Genomic DNA, 22430 nt, shown 5'->3' with positions numbered 1-22430 from the left:
AGGTCCGTTAAAATTCCTCGTGGTGTGATCGAAGATGTTCTCATAGAGGTTGACAAGTTTATTTATCCAGTGGATTTTATTATCCTAGATACCCAACCTGTCCCTGACCCAGAGAACCAAATACCAGTGATTTTAGGTCGCCCGTTTTTAGCCACATCTAATGCGATCATAAACTGTCGAAATGGTATTATGAATCTATCTTTTGGTAATATGACTATTGAGTTGAATATTTTTAATGTCAATAAGCTACATTCTGAGCTAGATGACACGTGCATTGAAGAGGTCAACATGATAGGAACCTTAGTTCCGAAGTCTGTACCAAACACGAATCGGAAGATCCATTAGAGAGTTGTCTAGCCCGTTTTAGCATGGATTTCGACGATGATAGCAACATTGAACAAGTAAATGCTCTGTTGGATTCTATTCCTATGTTAGATACTGATAGATGGAAATCTAGGTTTGAACTATTACTAGCTACCGAATCTACCTTAAGCCCTTATTTCGAAGAGCCTAAAGATCCTCCTAAGTTGGACCCCAATTATGCATTTGTAGGCCCATCTGAGATTTTGCCTATAACTTCCGATTTGGATAGTGATCATGAAATTAGGCCAGCAACCGTGCTTCAACACAATAAGGAAACCCTAGGGATGACCATAGAGGATATGAAACATCTAAGTCCTATAGCTAGTACACCTCAAAAGAATTTAGAGGATGAACCACCTGATTATAACTCAGAGAAAGCAATTGACCTTTTTCAGGAACCGGATGGTTTAGAAATTAGGAATATTGTGACTAGTTTATGTAGAGATACCCAAAACTCTAAGTTTGGGGGTAGTGAACTAGAAGAAATTCAAGCCATAGTTAAAGGTCTTACGGAGAATAGTGATTACCCTAAATTTGGGGGTAGAGATTGTCAATTATCCCCAGTAGAAGTCCCTAACTTGGGACTCAAGCCTAGTGCATCTGAGGTATCGCTTGAGCCTATTCAGACTCCACAACCTGATCCGCCTGATACTTTTCAGGAGGAAATCCATATATTAGAAACCCACTTTTCGGATGAATCTATTTTTCAAGACACTCTTATGAAGCCCAACTGGAGGCTCTGGATAGATCCGATTTCTTGCAAGAAACCTTAGATGAGGATGTGCTCCTTCTGTTCATTTTTCTGAACCAGTGCAGTTGTCTCATATTGGTGTTAGCTCTATTTGGTATTATGGACCCACAACTCTTTCGGCTATTGGTATATGACTTTGAAGGTGAAGATCCTTTTTGAGGTATTTGATGTCTGGCTGAAGACTTTAAACTTAGCACTTCTTGGGAGGTAACCCAATCTCATGCAACATGGTAATATCTTTCCCTAACTCTTTTTCTTCAAGTGGTAACAGTTTCTCCTTGTTCATGCTTTTAATTTTATCTTTAGAACATTGAGGACAATGTTAGATTTAAGTTTGGGGGGGGGAAGAAACTTTTTGTTAGTTTTAAGTTGCAATAAATAAACTCCAGAGCCTAGAAATTTACGCCTATTAAGGATAACACTAACCAATCTAAGTGGATGGAAACATTTTTGTTTTAGGAGTTGAGGAACCAATCTGACTAGATGGAAACATCTATAGAGTCTATTCATAAAAGCACAGAGCTCAGGTGTTAGAAATAACATGATAGTTTCGCCATATCTTGTCGAGTCCTTTTCACTTTCTTTTTTTTTTCTTTTGTTTCAAGTGATTTGGTGGGGCACACGATTCAAATTGTTACCTTTGCTAGGGTGAAATAGAGTGACTGAGTTACATTTTAAAAAAAAAAAAAAAAAAAAAAAAAAAAAAAAAAGACCAGTTAGACCAATCGGAATAAGTATTAACACTTGGATAGCAATATGCGTGTGTTCTCCCTGTTTCCGTCGCCTAAGCAAGCGTGGAATGCAGGACCCGTGGGAACTATCGTGTAATCTGCTGACAAGAAGCATGCGCTTGGATCAAAAAGATCTATTCATGCCGTTAAGTTAGTTAAAAAAAAAAAAAATGGTTATGTGTAGTCAACTGCTGGTTCCCTTGTATTTGCCAGTTTGTTGATCTAGATTTAAGTATTGACCACTGGTTCCCTTGTATATGCCAGTGTGTTAATATTAGTCAGACCGGTATCTCAGTCATTTAGGTTAGGTTCATCTTGGCAGAGGCCTTCAGACAGATATGGGAAACACCGTTCACTTTTCAACCATCTACATTTTTCTTTTTCCATCTTCTTAATCTTTTCATGTGATTAGTCTGACTCCGAGTATGATGTCCATCGTGAAACTATCTTAGTAGAGCTCTGTCACTTATATGAATTTTAGTATGCTTGAGTGCAAACTCGTGTACAACAATTGGAATTTCGCATCAGGGTTCTTCCTCTTAGAATCAATAATTGTATGCCAACCAAGGAGGTTCTTTAGTGCTTTCCAAGGTTCTGCGTAGATAGATAGGATCTGGAGTATTGGTTTTTGTGGGTACACCTCTGATAAACCCACCCGAGATTAACTCGGTCACTTTTCAAGAATAAATTTTGCTCGAGGACTAGCAAATAATAAGTTTGGGGGTATTTGATAGACACATTTTTGTGTCTAATTTGATCTCAATACTATATATGTTGGCACTCGATTTTGTACTAATTTTGTTATTTTATGTATTTGTAGGTATTTTTTGGAAATAAATATTTTAAGAAAATTCGGCTCGAAAAGTTGATTTTGGCACCCGGAGGGCACGTGTTATTCGGACTCCCAAGTTTGGATAAGGGGTAACCTAATTACTAAGGGGCACCCCCAGGTCACCCCAAGGCATCTGCTATTCGCACCCCAGTACAGGATAAGGGGCACCTTCTTCAACAATTCAAATTCTCAAAATTGGCGGGAAAAATGTTCACACACAGGAGAATTTTCGATCGAAGAAATGAAGTAGCGGTAGGTCGATTCAATGGCTGAATTTTGGTAGAAAGATGTGATTTAGCCTAAGGAAGATAGTTTGGGTGTCGAATTTGATCGGAATTGTCTGGAAATATCGATTTGATTCTCGAGCTCAAAACAGAGCTACACGGAGTGAACACGGCCTGTACACGGTGTTGTGTGTGTTTTGGTTGTGCATGGAAGTGTTTTGGAGGAGTTGGATGACTTATGAGGCATGTATAAGGCTTACTAGAGCGTGCAGGATCAAAGTTTACGTGTGACAAAGTTATAATTGGAAATTATCGTTAACTAAGGGAAGCGAGCAATGACGGATTAAATGGAGAATATACGCAAGTAATGGTCGGATATTTTGGTCCTAAAACACTATAAATACAAGGCAAAAGAGTTTGGAAGGGTTAGCAAGTCATAGGGAGAGAGTTAGAGCCGAGAGAATCGAAGGAAAGGGTCGACAGCAAGAAGAGTTCTGCTGCTGCTCAGCTAAGAACACGAAGAACAAAGACCATCCAGGAAAGTCGTAGAGGAGTGTCGCTGAACTGCGACAATTCCCTATTCCTTTCCCGTGATTTCGCAACAGCGTCAACTGCACTTCTCATGTGCCGTTCTTTTCAGACGTTTCTTGTGTGTTGCAAAGGACGGTCATAAATTGATTTTCTTGTTATTTCATCATTTGTAATCAACTTGTGAGCATTAATAAAATCTTTTGAGATGTATTACACCATGATGAGCTAAACTTATTCTCTGGGGCGACGGAGGAAGCAATTCCACCAATAAAAAATTGGTAATTTCTATTTTTATTATTTATGCAATTAAATTTATTTAATTATTTGCCTTGAGTTATAGGATTTTTCCAAAGATTTTTATTAAATAATTGTTATCTTGATTGATGGATTATGCTTGACTTAGAGTTTTTGATATTCCATGCTTTTAACTTACAGTTATTATTTTAAAAAATCAGTTTTAGCAATAATTAAAATTATTTTAAAGGAAAAATTTGCATAATAAATATTAGAAATATCAATTTAAATGGTAGAAAAGTGAAATCCTTAGCCCCAGTTTCCTCCAAAAATATTTCAATCACTTTGTTATTTTCTTTACAATTTAATTAAATCTAAAAAAAAAGTTACCTTCACAAGTTCGAAAGAACCTAGTTTTTACCACTATCTACAACAACATTTGAAAATACATCAAGCCCTCAATTAATTATTCCTAAATCATTAGATTCATTAACTGAATCCCTGGAAAATATTCTAGGTTTTTTCATAATATTTCGTTACTTCAATTTATGGTTCTTCCCTGCAGAATTCCATGGGTTAGTAATAAATATTTAACACACGGGCATCTGAGCCACTATCGAGTAAGCCCCGACCAAAATGGTGCAAGTGTACTCAGCAATAATGCACTAACGAGCACCTGAATGCACGAACGAGCATTCCAAAACACGAAGGAACGATGAACCTATGCAAAAATAGGAAGAAAATAATAAATAATAAAATATTAATCAAGGCACTGGGGGACTGGGCCCACCGGCCTCCCGATCATGCCGTGGACAGTCCCACGCCTAATTTTATATTTTACCATATTTTTATTATTTTCCTGGATCTCATGACAATCTCTCATTTGAACAAAATTCCTTCGTTTCAAAGAAACTCCTCATTTTATAGTGTTTCCTTCACATCAAGGAAATAATAATTAATTAGAAAAGGTGTGTGGGACCAAGCCTACTAGACGTCCGATCATGCCCTAGTTGTGGCTGGTCCCACATCTTGCATTCCTTATTATTTATTATTATTATTATTTCCTTGATCCCATGAAATTCCTTGATTTCATGATATTTCCTTCACATTAAGGAAAAGGGATAAAATTAGGGAAACTCGTGGGACCGGGCCCTAGCCGGCCGATCATGCCCAAGCCGGTCCCATACGTCTTTATTTTATTATTATTAATATTATTTGTTTCCTCATCTCATGGAAACCCCTTCACTTCAAGGAAACTCCTTGATTTCAACAAAACTCCTTGGTTTCAACAAACTCCTTGATTTCATGATATTTTCCTAAAATCATGAAAATAATATAAAATTAGTAAAAATGTCATAGGACCGGGCTCTTTGGCCGGATGGCCATGCCTTGGCCATGCCGGTCCCACACTTCATGATTCCTTAATTTATTATTATTATTTCCTTCTCTTATGAAGTTTCCTCAGTTTCAGTAAAATCCTTGATTTCTTCATATTTTCTCAAAATGTTGCTCAAACGCACATCAGAAAATATCAAAATTCTCAGGACTGAGACACGGATACTTTGGCGATGCGAGCATATTACCTTGACCGACCAAGGTTGGATCTTTGGTTTGCAAGAGTCCGGTCCCACATACTTTCATCATTTGACCTAATTTGTTCACATTAGGTTCAAATGCTTCCAAACAATTTTGGAATTTTATAAAACGATGGCCAGTCGATCCCGTGACCAACCAGGGCCGGTTTTCATGACCCCTTGGTCGGTCCTTCATCTCTTCATAATTTATTAGGTTTTATCACCTACGGTTCAGAGGAACATTATTTCAATAAATGATTAAACCAGCATTTGATCATCTTTTCACCAACTGGTCTTCAAGAGACTTTGGTATTTTGCTCACTAGAGCATATGGGCGTTACATGATCGACTCATCATCCCATATAGTCGGTCCCTCCTTCACTCCGTGGTTGATTTTCAATAAATCATCAATTGATCAAAATTAGGGTTTCGAATCCAAAGCTCTGCAAAACATAATTCTAAGCAGATTCAAACACTAATAATTTTACGTTGATCCCGTGATCAACATTTTAATACTTGGTTCAGTTTCTAGAATTTTAAATTAATATTTTATTTGGTCCTGTTACCAATAATTCATCAAACGAGCAATATTTTCTCAGATTAAGGAATATTGGTTCAACTATCAATATTCAACAATCCATTGAATGAGAAATATTTGCTCACCTTAACTATTAATATTTACTCGAGAATTATACCTTTGTCTCAACTGACACGTTCGATTCATGAGTCTTAGAACATTTGCAAATCACGTTCGACTCAGCAATAGAATGACTCATCGTCCCACGAAGTCAGCAACTGACTAACTAAATACACGTCTGCCTTGCAGACCCAAAATCACGAGATATCAATCGTGTTACTTGGGGAGATATTAACTAGAGTTTTGGTCTGGCGGTCTACGACACGTGTGTTCATACACACGATGAGAATGTGAGCAAGTCGTGCAATTAGTTGGAGGAGTTACCAAAGTAGTGGATGGAAAATCAACCAAGTCTTCGTACGATGGGCAACTGGTTTTAACACGATTTCCACTTCCCCACTCTTTGACTCCAGCAACTGTCACACTTCATGGGATCAAGATGTTTTACAATTCTAGCAATATAAATAAGTCTCTGAATCATGATTGAAAGAACATACAATTTTCGTAAAACAAAAAGCACACGAACTTATCGTCTGAACATTTACTCTCAATAGAGCAAATTCAGTCAATCATAACTTATCTTATTTCTTAACGTAGAATACACAACACACCTACAATCTTCGATCACCATTGATCTCACACATTTCTCAGCTTCCCTCCTACAGATCGAACCATCCTCTCTTGTGACCGAATTGACTCTGGAACGGCCATTGTCTTGGTTTAGGCCGGAGACCTACAGATTGATCTCTCGAATTCAAAACACTCCCTCTTGTAGTGCATCTGTGTGAGGTTAGACAGTTCGCTCTGTTCAAGGAGTTTCCTCCGCACGGTCGTCTCTCAATTCCTTAAAATCCAGCAACTCGTTTTTCCCCATCTACAAATTGGCGACCACAGTGGGAGATTATTCTCTCGGTTGCAATCTCAATTCTGATAAAAATGGTCGATCTTAGGTCTGGTTCAGTTACCAATCCGGGTTCAACACCCGACCCCAATATTGCAAGCTCTAGTGGTACTTTCAACACCACTTCTCCGGCGCAACCTGCCACTACTACTCCTCCGGCGCAGTCTACCACCACTACTCCTCCAAATGCTCCGGTGATCACCCCTGCAAGTGACGGCACTGGTGCCATCAAAAACTCACTCTTTGGTCGGTCTCCTAAAAAAATCATAGAAAATCCACCAACCATTGGTGATCTTATGAAGGTACAAGAGACTCTTTCCAAAAATCAGACTGACATGGCTGCTACTCAGAAGGAACTATGCAATTATCTCAAGACTCTTACAAACAAGATTTCAGAGAACTCAGGAGAAAGGTAAAGCTAAAGAAACGTTTTCATACGTTGATCCCGAGGTCATTCCGATCCATGTGGTAGATGATGAAGAAATCCCTAAGGATGCAGACAATCCACCAGCGAAAGAACCATCCAGTTTTATCACTCGTGAAGACCTGGAACGCCCCTGGAACGCCTTTTGGAGGATCGTGGAAAAGACAAGACGTATTTTGTCCACCGTCACCAGCCTCCATACCCTGCTGATACGCAAAGGATTCCTCTACCAAAAGGTTACACCTCTCCAACATTCACCCTTTGTGATGGAACGGGCAACGCTCGAGAACATGTCTCTCGATTCTTAGAAGCATTGGGTGAACATGAGCACAAGCATACAGTCCGACTAAAGGAATTTTCAAAGTCTCTGAAAGGCAGAGCATATACCTGGTACAACAACATCGCACCAGGAAGTATCAAGAGTTGGGGATAAATGGTTAATGCTTTATACAGAAATTATTTCTTCATTTCAGAGCAAATCACCCTCTCTGATCTCGGAAGGATGTTTCAAAGAAGCAACGAACATCCTAACCATTATGTGAAGAGATTCAGAGTTCAATCTTTGGACTGCCATGATCCAAATGTCACAGAACAAAAACTTGTGGACTTGTGCATCAAAGGAATGATTCCAGTCTATAGGGATTTACTGGAAAATCTCAGGTTCCAGACTTTCTCCGAACTTCATGAAACGTCTAAGAGATCGGCAACTACTGCACCTGCTTTACTTGAGAGGGCTAAAACTACAAAAACTGAAGAACCACGAGAGACTCGAGGTAGCAGACGTTTGATCAAAAAACAGTACAACCTCCAATCTTCCACAAACGCTGTGGCATAAGGGGGCAAACGAAAAGCCGAGCCACAACGCAAGCATACTTCCTCAACTCCTTCAAAGGCGCAAAGGAAGGATAATACGCAAGTTCCTGCTCAACACACAGAAGTTGATCCATAGGCACCTGACTTCTCCTTTTCCATTGAAGAAGTTATTGAACTGCTAGATGTTTGGGTTCAAGACGGCGCAATCAAGTTGTCGTATGTCAATAAAGAACCAACTGAAGAAGCCATGGAAAATCCTCGTTACTGTCGCTTTCATAGGTTCGTCAACCATCCCAAAAGTGATTGCAGAAACTTAAAACGCATATTTAATGAAAAGATCGAATCAGGAGAGCTTAACTTGGGGACTGAAGGAGTACATAGAGATCCTCTCCCAGTCAGAGCCTTTACTCTTTCTGAACCACCTGTCAAGGAAGCAGTTCAATCCTTAATTGAGCATGTTTGCAAATTGTTGTATTTACCAAAAGCTCAAAGAGGAGAATGTTTGCTGCATTAAACCACATTGTGTCAGAAAGCGTTTATCGATCCAGGAGACGCCACATGAGCCTTCAGCAGCAACAAACAAAGAAATGTACGACTGGGACTTCTTACCACAGTCCATCGTAAGGGAAACAAATTCAAACGAGCATTTATTGATATCGGAACTGCTGTCAATGTTATCCCTCTAAAAACTCTCAGAGCCGCCGGTATCACACAACAAGAAGCCATTCATGCTCCAACATCAATTATGGATCATGAAGGAATGCCCAGAGAGGCTTATGGCCACATTACTCTCAAGGTGAACATAAAAGTCATCCTGGACAAAAACAAAGTTTTACATAATCCAAGAAGATCCAGGATGTGATATGATCTTAGGGCATACGTGGATTCATGCTGGAAAGTTAACACCAACACCTTCGATTGCACACTTCTCCGCTGAAGAAACTTCTGATTCAGAAGAAGAAAAAGAAGATACTTCACCGTTCGAGTATCTGGAGGAGGTCAAAGACCTGACAGGGCTAACACAAAATCCTGAAGAAAATGCAAATGCTTTCATCAAAAGATTTCGTACTCAGACAAGTATTATTCCTCCTCATGTGTCCATATCGTTAGTTTTCAAATATGCTTATTTGGTCCGAGGGCTTCACTCCACCAACAACTCAGCTATTGCAAAATGCTATGAGTGGATAACCTCACCTCACCAATATTTCACTAAGTGGTTGGATGAAGAACCTCTCCGAATCGAACACCTCACTAATACAGTCATTGCTGAGATTAATAGCTGAATTCGACAAACAGTATACCAAATATTCTGCTTTGCACGAATGTCCACATGTGCCGCAAGGTTGGAAGACTTCAACAACATGGATTCCACTGCACGAAGAATTCCAAACCAACAGAAGATATTCAGGGCACGGATGATCAATTCTAACAAATTCCAGGAAGGAGATTTAGTTCTCAAAGCAACTAAGCGTAACTTTCATTCTGCAAAGAACTCCAACTGGGAAGGACCTTTTATGATCTCTAAGTCTGTTACTGGTGGATACTACAAATTAATCAACATGGACAACAAGGAGACTGTGGCCGTAATACACGATAATTGGATCAAGGCCTTTGATGTTTAAGGTTTTGGATATTCGAGGTATTGGACGTTCAAGGCACGAACACCCCAAATATTTGGCGTTTAGAATTTTCTTTCATTTTATTTCAATTCATCAAAAATGTTAGAAATACTTGCATTCAGTAATTTAAATTCAACAATTTATCAAAATTCAGTTTACTTAAAGAGAATCTCTATCAAACCCAGAAAATCCTCAATCATCTACTTATCCAAAACTAATCAAAACCAGAAATAAAACCTCACATCTCTCAGAAGTTCAAGAGATTATAAAAAGAAATCAAAGAAAATCAGCAAAGAAAGACTTTTGCTTTTATGCATCCTTCAAGACTTGTAAAGCCGCCTTCTCCATGTTCAGCTCTTCAGTCATCCTAGAAATATTGTCTTCCTTCTCCATCACAGCATCATTTGCAAAGGGTATGTTCTTCTCACATGAGTCCTTGATAGCATTTATCTTCTTACGAAGCCACTTCACGTTGAAGCCAAGTCTTTCAGAATTCTCCAAGTTGAACTCCCAGTCAAAGAGTACATCTGGAGTGACAGTATTTCTGTCCCTAGCGCGTATGTGACTTACAACACGCAAGATAACACTTAATTGCATTTTTAAAGAATAACCACACTTGGGATCTCTGGTAACGATGATGTGACCAAATGTTTTCCATATCTTCTCGTACAAGTCGGCATATCTAATGGGAACGCTGAATCCACCAACCAGTTCGTGATATGGGAGTGATGCATCAAATGGCGGGTCAAAATAAATCCCTTCACTCGAGTATTCATGCACTACTATACGATTCTCGATTACTGGAGCAACTTCCACGGTCATGGCAACAATTTCTTCAGTTTCCTCTACTCGCGGTTCAGCTTCTTCCGCCACTGAAGAAATAACTATTAAAGTCTTAATATAACCCTCTCATGGACTTGAAGTGCATAGATGGTTGTATCTCCATCAATAACCCCAGGGTTGCTCGAGTTATCATTATTAACTCCTTCATTCTCAACTTCGGTATTTGACACCTGATACGAAGATTACATGAGATTATGATCATCCAAGCATAAAACCAAAGGAAAGCATAAAGTTTGGCATGAAAGTGAACTAATGATACTTAAGTTATTCATTTTACATGCTATACATCAGCAAATAACGTGAAAGTCACAAAAACACGTTTTACAACAAGCTCGTCTGAGAAGATTTTACACTGCCCTGTACAAAACGACGAACTGGGAGCAATTGGTGAAGAATATAAGTCTGAGTTATATACCATTCTCTTCGTATGGGTCTTATCTACAACCTGTCAAAATTTCATAACAATCGGATGAACTAGCAAAACGATGTGGTCAAAACATCGGACTACATGACATCTGAAAATTTTCTGGAAGTCTCCTGGAAGTTTACTATTTCGCTGATTTCACCTCCTAAAATGCTCAAAACTCTTAAATATTCTTTGGTAAAGCTTGGAAATTTCCTGGGAATCAGGATACATGGGTAGATTGCGAAAATCCGACATCGTATGAAGATTCTACAGCATTTTTGCTAAAGGGCGAGATCTGAAATTTCTGGTGACGTATTTCGGCAAAACTTTTCGTATATTCACATGAATTCTCATTCACCTATTCATAAATCAGAAATTTTATGCTCCTGTGGATTAAATGTAAGTGAAATACTTACTTGGGTGGTCTCTGAAGCGTTCGAAGAACCTGAATCACCCGCATCAACACCAAGAGCACCGTCACTTTCATTCGGTTTTGAGCTCTGAGAGTTTTCTTTATCGCCATTTTCCGAGGACGAACGAACATCACCAGTAATCTCCACCTCTATGGCGACATCCTCCTGGACATACTCTCAACAATTATAATTTTGTCTACGAAGCATCATAATTGGATATACGAAGAAATACTTACGGCCTCTTTTTCACTCAAGCCAGAAACTGTTTACCCAGCGGCAGAGAACTGAAGACCGTCAATACTTGATGGAGTAAAATTCTGTAACAAAGTAACAAACATTGGTTTTGCGATCCTAATTACAAGGATGAGAAGAAGTCATGGTGAAAGAAATATCGACAACTCACCAAAGAAATCACTGGGTACTTTATGGTGTTAGGTAACATCTTATAATTCTTATTCTGCCTTCTCCACCATGAATAGTTGCTTCAGTTTCTGAGAGGTCTACATCGATTCGAGGTCTTACGTTACGACTGTCCTTTGGAAAATTTTGATGCCATAATCAAAACACAATTATCATAATTTTATGAAAATTACACAAAGAATACTTACTTGTGAACATCTTGGAGATGTTTTCCGTTTATCACCATCAGGGAAATGCTTCAGTCTTGGTCGAGTAGCAATCATCTCAGCAGAAGGAGGCTCCTTCACCAAAGGTTGATCAACCGACACGAAATCGAGTAAACGCCCGAGTTGTTGATCCCAAAAGTTTATGTAACCTGTAGTTACATATGTAATTCTCTCAAACCTAGGGAATCAATATTCACTTCCTTCCACATGTGTGCGGTCTAAACGGGTCATGAGTTGTTCAACCGATGGTTTCCTTCTTCGAAAAGTCGGAACACACTGATCCATACCCATTTGCCGAGATGCTCTATCAATATTGTATTCTTCCACCAAGAATTCGCCATGTATTATTGATATCAAGTGACCAGTAGTGCAACTCAACATAAAAGACCTCTCGCCGTCACTCAAATCAGCACCAGATTTCAAAGTCATACTCTCTTCAGCATTGAAAGTTGTCAACTGAGAAATACAAGAAGGAACTGACACCCATGGGAGAAAGTTGAATTCAGATTCACGGTCTAACACATCAATGAAGCGAGCCTTGAGTCGAGGTTGCTTTGTGGACCAGCGCATGATCCTGGCATTGGTATTCTCAGAGAAAACATGGCGAGCATCAATTCAATCCTTGCAAGATGGTACGTGGAATGGGTGCATAATTCTTGAAACATTCCCACATAAAAGCTTGAAGAAACATTGCATTGGCATAGCATTCAATCTTCATAAAACCATTCGAGATGCTGGAGTCTATAATCAAGGAGTCTAAGTTAGAGTACAAAGAACCCAAGAACAGACTACCTATTGAGAGTTGCTCACCCTGAGCCATCTTAATTGCAAAAGGAATCACGAACGGCTTCAACAAATTTCCAGTATCTTCAAATACATCTCTGGACAGCCATAAACACAAGAAAGCAACAATAGATAATGTACCATCAACAGGCCACTCCAGAGGAGTATCTATTGGCCACCAATGTATTAACCAATGAGCATAACAACCTTTGTTGTCGGATGCCTTATTGATCTCCTCCATTGTAGCTGTCAAGATGTTAGAGATTGAAGTTTCCTCTAAGGAAGAAAGACCTTCAGGAAGGTTGCCCGTGATTGGAAGATGCAACAAAGCAACTACATCTTCTAAAGTAATGGAAAACTCTCCCCATCTGCATATGAAGGAGTGAGTTGGAATACACCAACGATCAAGTAGAGCTACAATACCTCGTGTATCATGAAAAATGAACAAGTTTCTAGAAGCTTGGGTAGCCCGTATTATCTGTGCATCATGCAACTTGGCTCGAACGCGATGAAAACCCAGCATATACCTCGCCCATCCATAAAACTTCTCTAAAGGCCGTCGATAAAGCTTGAATTCAATAATTGATGCAGAAAAATATCCTCATTCGTGACAGAACCGAATGGTTGCTTGAGGAGTCACCAATTTTTTCTAAGTATAACCTCTCTAGGATTTATCAGAAGACGAAATGCTGGAGTTCTGAGACGCTTTTCAGACCCTTGATCCACAAAGAACGCATCCTCTATATTCAGAACATTCTTGATTCCAGGTGTTTCATCTTCCTCTTCGCCAATGGAAGTCTCATCCATGCATGTATCGTCCATGGAGGCATCATTATCTATACATGTATCATCTCTGGAGGCATCATTAGCTTGGGAATCAGACATCCTCGCGAAGTAGCTGTAAGATTCACATAACATTCTACTTCAGTATATCATCCAGATGCAAACTTCGACAAGATGATGGAATCATGCAAATGGCAAAATGCTCAACTAGTATCTGCAAAAATGGTAATTCTTGACTCTTACCTTTTTACAACTCCACTAATAGTAGTGATTGTAATGCGAGAGTTAACACTTCAAAACTTGCTCGTTTCTACGAAATCTACAAAATACGAGCAAAACTCAGGTTTTCATAAAATCATGAACACTTCTACTGTACGAACATTCACCATAGAATCATGAAAATTAAAAAATATTTCATCATAAATAATTGTTTACCTTTAAACATTATTCAAAATTCAGATTTTTCTTTTCAAAAAAGAAAAATAAAATATATATTCATGTATATACATAAAACGTGAATAATTCACGTAAAAAATAGTTTTGTAATTTTAATGTGAGCAAAAACTAAAACAATATATAATAACAAAATACATCCGTGAACAAGTCACAGTTTCATAAAAAAAATCGTGAATACTCAAGGTTTTATATATATAAAAAAAAAACTTTTCCTTCGTACGATCGTCCGTCTTCGAAACAAGGGTTTATTTCGGTTTTGTGAAAATTCATACTTTTAAGATAAAGTTTTGGTTTCCATGAAAGCTCATAAACAACACAAAACTAGTCATAAAAACCCAAGGTGGCCAAACTTGTGGTACAGGAACCCCACTCAAATGTTGGGATTCATTAAAACTCCATCTTAAACTAAATTATACAAAAACCCCCAAAATTTTAAAAAATTGATACAAAAACCCCAAATTTCAAAATTGGTTTCATCAAATTTTATGATGAAATCAAAAATTGGTTTCGTCAAATTCTATGAGGTTTCATAAAATTTTATGATGAAACTAATTTTTGGTTTCATCAAAATTTTATTTTATGGGGTTTTTGTGTTACTTTTGTTTTGGCGGGTTTTTTGTGGATGGATAGTGACTCCTTTGGGGTTATAACTCGCGGACCATAAACAAAATTTTATCACTAGACACAGGTCTACATATGAAAAACCTCTCCTAAGTCAGGGATTATTACTAGTTTTTTAAACTAACGATCGAACGAACATACGTTTTCAAACAAGGTTTTTCTACAAAAATCACACTCATATGACATCAACAAAACATGAACAACTCATGAAAACAGCAAACAAAAAAAAATCGCATACCTGGTCGGTGCCGGCCGGAAGTTGGCCGGACGGTGGTGAGCTCCAGCGAAAATTCCTTCTCCTGTTGTTGACGTGAAGGAGTTGAAGGGATGAAGGTGGTGGTCGGTCGTGGAAAAGAAATAAAAGGAAAAGGGGATCAATTCCCTTTTATATCAAATTTTATTTCCAAAACCTAATTTCACAAGGATTTCCTTATTGGGCCCGGCCCGTGAATCCTAAACCGACCAAGGTCCCGCCATCAAGTCAGCGGTTCTACACCAATTTATGATCATTAGGTGATGTTCTATCATGCCACTGGGATCTTCGTTCAAGCCGTGGTTCGCTCGCGCAATCGAAAGACCGGTAACATCTTATCTTACGACTAAGTTCAATTACTTGTTTCGTTCGTAACTGGAAAATCACCATCCAGTGCTGACTGAGGAACATGACTGTCCCTCACTAAGCAGGGGACTTAATGTAGATGGAGGATTTTCGACAAGGGATAAAATCGTAAAACCATAATTATATGTGCTCCTGATCCAGCAATCAGATGAGTATTGAGGCTCATGTCTCTTATCGAAGCATGAAAGCTCATGCCACAAGAATCTCTAACTGAGAATATTGTCTCTCATAGTATATGTAGATGTGTAGTCTCTCAGCTGAGGCAACGACATATCTCATGGATACTGAGCAATTTCAGTAATTACTTTTATATAAAATCAAAAGATTGGACGACTCCTAGACAGCTTGCCTGCTAGTATAGAGAAATAACGTCTTCAGGATGTAAAAATGTTTTCCCTTATTATATAAAAGAAATATGACGCTTCAACCAGCTTATATCACTCGTTTCCTGAATAATTAATGCTCCTAGACGATCGTACTAGTATAGAGCCCTCAATTAATTATTCCTAAATCATTAGATTCATTAACTGAATCCCTGGAAAATATTCTAGGTTTTTTCATAATATTTCGTTACTTCAATTCATGGTTCTTCCCAGTAGAATTCCATGGGTTGGTAATAAATATTTAACACACGGTCATCTGAGCCACTATCGAGTAAGCCCCGACCAAAATGGTGCAAGTGTACTCAGCAATAATGCACTAACGAGCACCTGAATACACGAACGAGCATTCCAAAACACGAAGGAACGATGAACCTATGCAAAAATAGGAAGAAAATAATAAATAATAAAATATTAATCAAGGCGTTGGGGGACTGGGCCCACCAGCCGGCCGATCGTGCCGTGGCCAGTCCCACGCCCAATTTTATATTTTATCATATCTTTATTATTTTCCTTGATCTCATGAAAATTCCCTCATTTGAACAAAATTCCTTCGTTTCAAAGAAACTCCTCAGTTTTATAGTGTTTCCTTCACATCAAGGAAATAATAATTAATTAGGAAAGGTGTGCGGGACCAAGCCTACTAGTCGGTCGGTCATGACCTAGTTGCCGCTGGTCCCACACCTTGCATTCCTTATAATTTTTTATTATTATTTCCTTGATCCCATGAAATTCCTTGATTTCATGATATTTCCTTCACATTAAGGAAAAAGGATAAAATTAGGGAAACTCGTGGGACCGAGCCCTAGCCGGCCGACCATGCCCAAGCTGGTCGCACACGCCCTTATTTTATTATTATTATTATTATTTGTTTCCTCATCTCATGGAAACCACTTCACTTCAAGGAAACTCCTTGATTTCAACAAAACTCCTTGGTTTCAACAAACTCCTTGATTTCATGATATTTTCCTAAAATCATGAAAATAATATAAAATTAGTAAAAGTGCCATGGGACTGGCCTCTTTGGCCGGCCGGCCATGCCTTGGCCATAGCCGATCCCACACTTCATGATTCCTTAATTTATTATTATTATTTCCTTCTCTTATGACGTTTCCTCAGTTTCAGCAAAATCCTTGATTTCTTCATATTTTCTCAAAATGTTGCTCAAACGCACATCAGAAAATATCAAAAATCTTAGACTGAGACACGGACACTCTGGCAACGCGAGCATATTACCTTGGCCGACCAAGGTTGCCTCTTTGGCTTGCAAGAGGCCGGTCCCACATACTTTCATCATTTGACCTAATTTGTTCACATTAGGTTCAAATGCTTCCAAACAATTTTGGAATTTCATAAAACGATCGTCAGTCGATCGTGTGACCAACTAGGGCCGGTTTTCAGGACCCCTTGGTCGGTCTTTTATCTCTTTATAATTTATTAGGTTTTATCACCTAAGGTTCAAACGAACATTATTTCAGTAAATGATTAAACCAGCATTTGATCATCTTTTCACCAACTGGTCTTCAAGAGACTTTGGTATTTTTCTCACTAGAGCATCTGGGCATTACATAGTCGACTCATCATCCCATGTAGTCGGTCCGTCCTTCGCTTCGTGGTTGATTTTAAATAAATCATCAATTGATCAGCAATTGATCAAAATTAGGGTTTCGAATCCAAAGCTCTGCAAAACATAATCTGAGCAGATTCAAACACTAATAATTTTACGTTGATCCCATGATCAACATTTTAGTACTCGGTTCAGTTGCCAGTATTTTATATTAATATTTTATTTGGTCTTGTTACCAGTAATTCATCAAACGAGCAACATTTGCTTAGATGAGCAATATTTGCTCAGACTAAGGAATATTGGTTCAACTATCAATATTCAACAGTCCATCGAATGAGCAATATTTGCTCACCTTAACTATCAACATTTACTCGAGAATTATACCTCTGTCTCAACTGACACGTTCGATTCATGAGTCTTAGAACATTTGCAAATCACGTTCAACTCAGCAATACAAGGACTCATCTTCAAACGAAGTCAGCAATTGACTAACTAAATACACGTCTGCCTTGCAGACCCACAATCACGAGATATCAATTGTGTTACTTGGGGGGATATTAACTAGGGTTTTGGTCTGGCGGTCTACGGCACGTGTGTTCATACACACGATGAGAATGTGAGCAAGTCGTGCAATAATTTGGAGGAGTTAGCAAAGTAGTGGATGGAAAATCAACCAAGTCTCCGCACGATGAGCAACTGGTTTTAACACGATTTCCACTTCCCCACTCTTTGACTCCAGCAACTGTCACACTTCATGGAATCAAGGTGTTTTACAATTCTACCAATATAAATAAGTCTCTGAATCATGATTGAAAGAACATACAATTTTCGTAAAACAAAAAGCACACGAACTCATCGTCTGAACATTTACTCTCAACAGAGCAAATTCAATCAATCGGAACTTATCTTATTTCTTCACACAGAATACACAACACACCTACAATCTTCGATCAATATTGATCTCACACATTTCTCAGCTTCCCTCCTATAGATCGACCCATCCTCTCTTGTGAGCGAATTGACTCTGGAACGGCCATTGTCTTGGTTTAGGCCGGAGTCCTAAAGATTGATCTCTCGAATTCAAGTCACTCCTTCTTGCAGTGAATCTGCGTGAGGTTAGACACACTACACCATTTTAAGGAATTAGCAACTCATATTAGCAACGGGAGTAGCGCTGTGTTGCTAATTTTCTGTTGCGATATTTTCGTAACGGCGATTTTTCGTTGCTAATTTTGCAACCCTAATACTTCGATTGCGAATAGCAACTGCTGGGTATTCACGCATGTGAGGTACGCGTGTGGTCGGGAACACTATGCTATATTTCTACGCCCAAGTCAAACATTAGTCAGCTGAACTAATTTTTATTTTCACCCTTCAAAAATATTTTCCTTTAAACCCTAGATTCTAAGATGACATATACCTCTTTCTGTCTAGTCTTCTCTCTCTCAGTCTCTGCCGCTGCTACTGCTTCTTCTTCTTCTGCGACTAGATCTCTTTTCATCATGAAAAAAAAAAAAAAAAAAAAAAAAACATAAACAACAACAACATACTCTAAAGTTATACCCAAGATTTCTCTCTTCACTATCTCCAGACTGAAATTTTCGTGTATTTGTCTCTGAAATTTTCGTGTAAAAGGAGAAGGATATAGATCTCATGTATTTAAAGGTTCTTTGTAAAGGTTAACTTCAGATCTCGTGTTTGAATTTCGGATTTCATCTCTTAACAATCAAAAGTAAGTTTTCTTTTCTTTTCTCGTAAATATCATCAAAATAAAACATGGGTTTTGGTAATCAATTGTTAATTTCTTAAATCTAACCCCTTTACTTTGTCTATATCATCCAGTCTTGTTAATTTCTTAAGTCTACCGAGAATACTCATACCAGCAGGTGAAATACTAGCCATTTTTTTCCCCTTTAATTGGACTAATTTTGAAATTGTTCAAGTCGATTTCATTGGTGAATAACTTGTCTCAAGTATAATTAGGTCAAATTAATTTACAAGGAAATTCGAACAAATTTCAGGTACAATTTTTATTGAAACCCTTTAATGATTTGTTTGTGTTAATTGGTTCAGTTAGTTGGAATGAATTATAGTGACGGGACATGGGAATTATGCAGCTGTTTATTGTAATTGTGAAGGTTTTGGTGATGATGGAAGTCATTAATTTTGATTGGCGGTGGTGATTTGAGAGTGATTCTTTTCACCAAGGAGGGTAATTTTTGATATATCCATGGTGGGTTGTTAGGATATATATTGATAGATATTATCTGATTGGAATGTTCATGTTGACGGATCTCTGGTTATTGACTTGTAGGGTGGTGATGATAATAGTGAGTGTTACTTGCCTTAGGACTCGAGTAGTTGTCCTGGCCAGTCAAGAAGCACAAACGGCTGTTAAACCAAAGAGGAAAGCAGCTACACAACACGGTTTGTCGAGTCTGTCAAGCCTTTGCTTTTTACAAAATTTTTTTGATGGATCAACAGATACATGAATAGAGATGGAATTGTCATTTATGCAGGAGGTTCAATGTTGTCTGATCTACAGCAGTCTCTTGAAGATCACTTACCAGTTCTTTTGGGTTTAGTTAAAGAAGGTACAAAAGCTTTACATATTTATATCAATTAGCACTAGCCACTAGGAGAATGGGTCACTGGTATTTAATGCGTCCGTGAAGTCAGAAACACTTTTTCATATGTACAGATGCAAGTTTAGATTGAGCTTCGCAGATGTTTGTTCCCCTAGATAGGATGCTTTGCAACATAATAAAAAAAAATACAGGACATATATAACTTTTCTGGAATTCTCTTTCATGAATACCCAATGGTTTTGATAATTTTCATCATCTGTAGGCCCGTGAGTTTGCAAATGAGAAGAGCGTCAAAGAACCCAACAGTATGGCTTGCAGTTTCTTCAGGCTCCAGTTCAGCGAACAATGTTGATACTTCAACAGTTTCTGATGCATATTCAAAGATGCTTCCAATTTTTATTCCCTGTGGTTTTGATAACAGTATGGCTTACTGTTATTGTTGCTAGTCTGATCTTTGTAGGCATCCCCGTCTAGTTCCAGGCCAGCTGTAGAACTTCCTCAAACTACACCTACCCCAAGAGTAAGTCTATTTCTGTCCACGTGCACTTCATTTCTTCATTTTCAGTTGTTTTCAATTGTACACGCACATATGTGTTATTGCAAACATAAAGTTAAATTCTTTTGTTTAAGGAATTCAAGAATAAAATCTTTTGTCAACATCTCTAATTTGTTTGTTATGTCGCTGTTGCATGCTACCTATGCATACAAGACTTTTATCTTTTCCTCTCCCCACATCTTAGTTCCGTTGGGTCACACTGTTTGGAAATTTATTTATTGTTTAGATTATTATATACGGAAAATCCCATTTAAATGAATCATTCAGTGATTTTCGTTGTTGATTTGTTTGATGCAGTCTGCATTCAGTGATTTTGCTCGTGTTTACATCTAGGTAAACCACTTGCCACTTGAAATTGGACCACATTAGCTGTCCACATCCACATGCACTTTTTGTTATGTTGAGATGTTAGCATAATTCAAGTTCCTATGCATAGTCTTTTTTCCCATGCCCTTTTTGTTATGTTGAGATTGAAGTTCCAGCTGATTGTTTCATTGTTGGTTACGGAAGCAACTGATGTATGGTCCTTTTTGGGATTGTTATATTTTTTTATTGCAGGTCAAATAACATTAAAGGCCACCCCAAACGAGTTACCGGACTTGCCTTCTCTCGTGCACTGAATGTTCTCGTTTTACAGGTGCTCTAATCAATGAGCCAACTGCTTTGGATGAGCAGGTACTTCATGCATTTGTATTACAAATTTATTTATTTTCTCTTAAGAGACATCCAACAATGTTAGAGTTCCTTTTCCTTCAAAACAATTTCTAAGATTCCCCTTGTGTAATTATTGAGTTAATAGATATATTCAAATGACAATTCTAGTTGTGTCATATGATTTTTGTGTTGTCTTTGTACTTTATTGTTAATATGGAGTCTATAATTTCAATCTGTGCAATTTAAGACTGCAATTGGGGAGCCTGGCTTAGAATGGAGCCGTGGCTTCATTTTTAGCCATGGCTTCATTCTGAGCCTTTTTTTCTGTTGCTAAAAAATTTTGCACGGCAGTCAGTTGTTGCGATTAAATGATTTAGCAACGGCATCCGCCGTTGCGAATATCCGTTGCTGACCGGCAGTGGAGCTTTTTCCGTTCGAAATAATGCAACATGGTGTTTGCAACAGTTTTCCTGACGTTGCGAACAGTCTCAGTCCGTTGCTAATCCTTGAAAAATGGTGTAGTGACAGTTTGCTCGGTTCAAGGAGTTTCCTCCGCACGGTCGTCTCTCAGTTCCTTAAAACCAGCAACTCGTTTTTCGCCACCTATAGGTGGCAGGAAGCCGAGCCACTAGCTGGACCGCAACCCCTTTTTGAATGATAATGCCTAGTCTATGAAAGAGAGATCCACATATACTATGATTTGCATCCTGGCTGACTAGACAATTTCTCAATCTATTCATGAAAGAAACAGTCTCTCCCACGAGTTCTCCCAGCGTTAAGAAGGCCAAAACACTAAAGCCGTAGCCATGTGATAAACACTTGTCTAGGTATTTATGGCGCTTGGATGTGACTGCGGTCGAGATGGAATGCCCAGGCATAGAGCTGCGAGTTCTAGCACTTGTGAAGGGTGAAACACCGGTAATGTCCATACAAACGTCTTTCCCATCGTCCCAATTGTAGACCAGGATGTCAGCAGGCCAGAGACTGTTTCCATTATCTGTCAAGAAACCTAAAAAAACTTCTTTCCTTACCGCATCTCCGGCTTTATAGCATATGTACGCTAATATTTCTCTTTAAAGGACTTCCTCTTTTCATCAAAACTCCTGATTTCCATATCTTGGCAAATATTGCTCCACGGGCTGTATGGTTTGCAAAACAAGTGGTCATGCAACAATTATGACTTTCCACCATAAGAAATATTAAAACAATATTATATTAATATTTTTAACAATTGGTCTTTCAAGCAAAATTAAGAGTTTCAGTCAAACTCAGATTCTTCATAAAATGATCAAATAATGCTCGGTAGACCATCATAAAATACCAAAATTCTCAGGAATTTTTCGCAAACGACATGGTAACACGATCATGCCACCATGGTCGGCCCCTTGGATTGAAAAATACGGTCCCACCTTCATCATTGATTAATGACCTAATTAATCTCTAAAGTCCATATTTAGTTCAAACTCCCTCCAACAACTTGGAATTTGATCCATGCACCATC

General features: G+C 38.4%; 1 long non-coding RNA gene across 6 annotated transcripts; it reads left to right on the top strand.

The window, feature by feature from the left end:
• The first annotated feature begins 18642 nt into the window (after positions 1 to 18642).
• LOC113293258 lies at positions 18643 to 21045 on the top strand. Of its 6 annotated transcripts, XR_003332161.1 has the most exons (7): positions 18643 to 18863; positions 18974 to 19017; positions 19205 to 19364; positions 19446 to 19558; positions 19651 to 19725; positions 19982 to 20239; positions 20834 to 21045. It is a non-coding gene; the product is annotated as an uncharacterized LOC113293258 (long non-coding RNA). The 6 variants fall into 6 exon arrangements; XR_003332159.1 differs by having other exon boundaries at positions 18974 to 19364; XR_003332163.1 differs by having other exon boundaries at positions 18643 to 19017; positions 19115 to 19364.
• Positions 21046 to 22430: the final 1385 nt, after the last annotated feature.

Source organism: Papaver somniferum, chromosome 7, assembly GCF_003573695.1.
Source record: "Papaver somniferum cultivar HN1 chromosome 7, ASM357369v1, whole genome shotgun sequence".
Lineage (NCBI taxonomy): Eukaryota > Viridiplantae > Streptophyta > Magnoliopsida > Ranunculales > Papaveraceae > Papaver > Papaver somniferum.
Note: the sequence above shows the minus strand (reverse complement) of the source record. Positions and strands in the feature narration are given on the sequence as shown.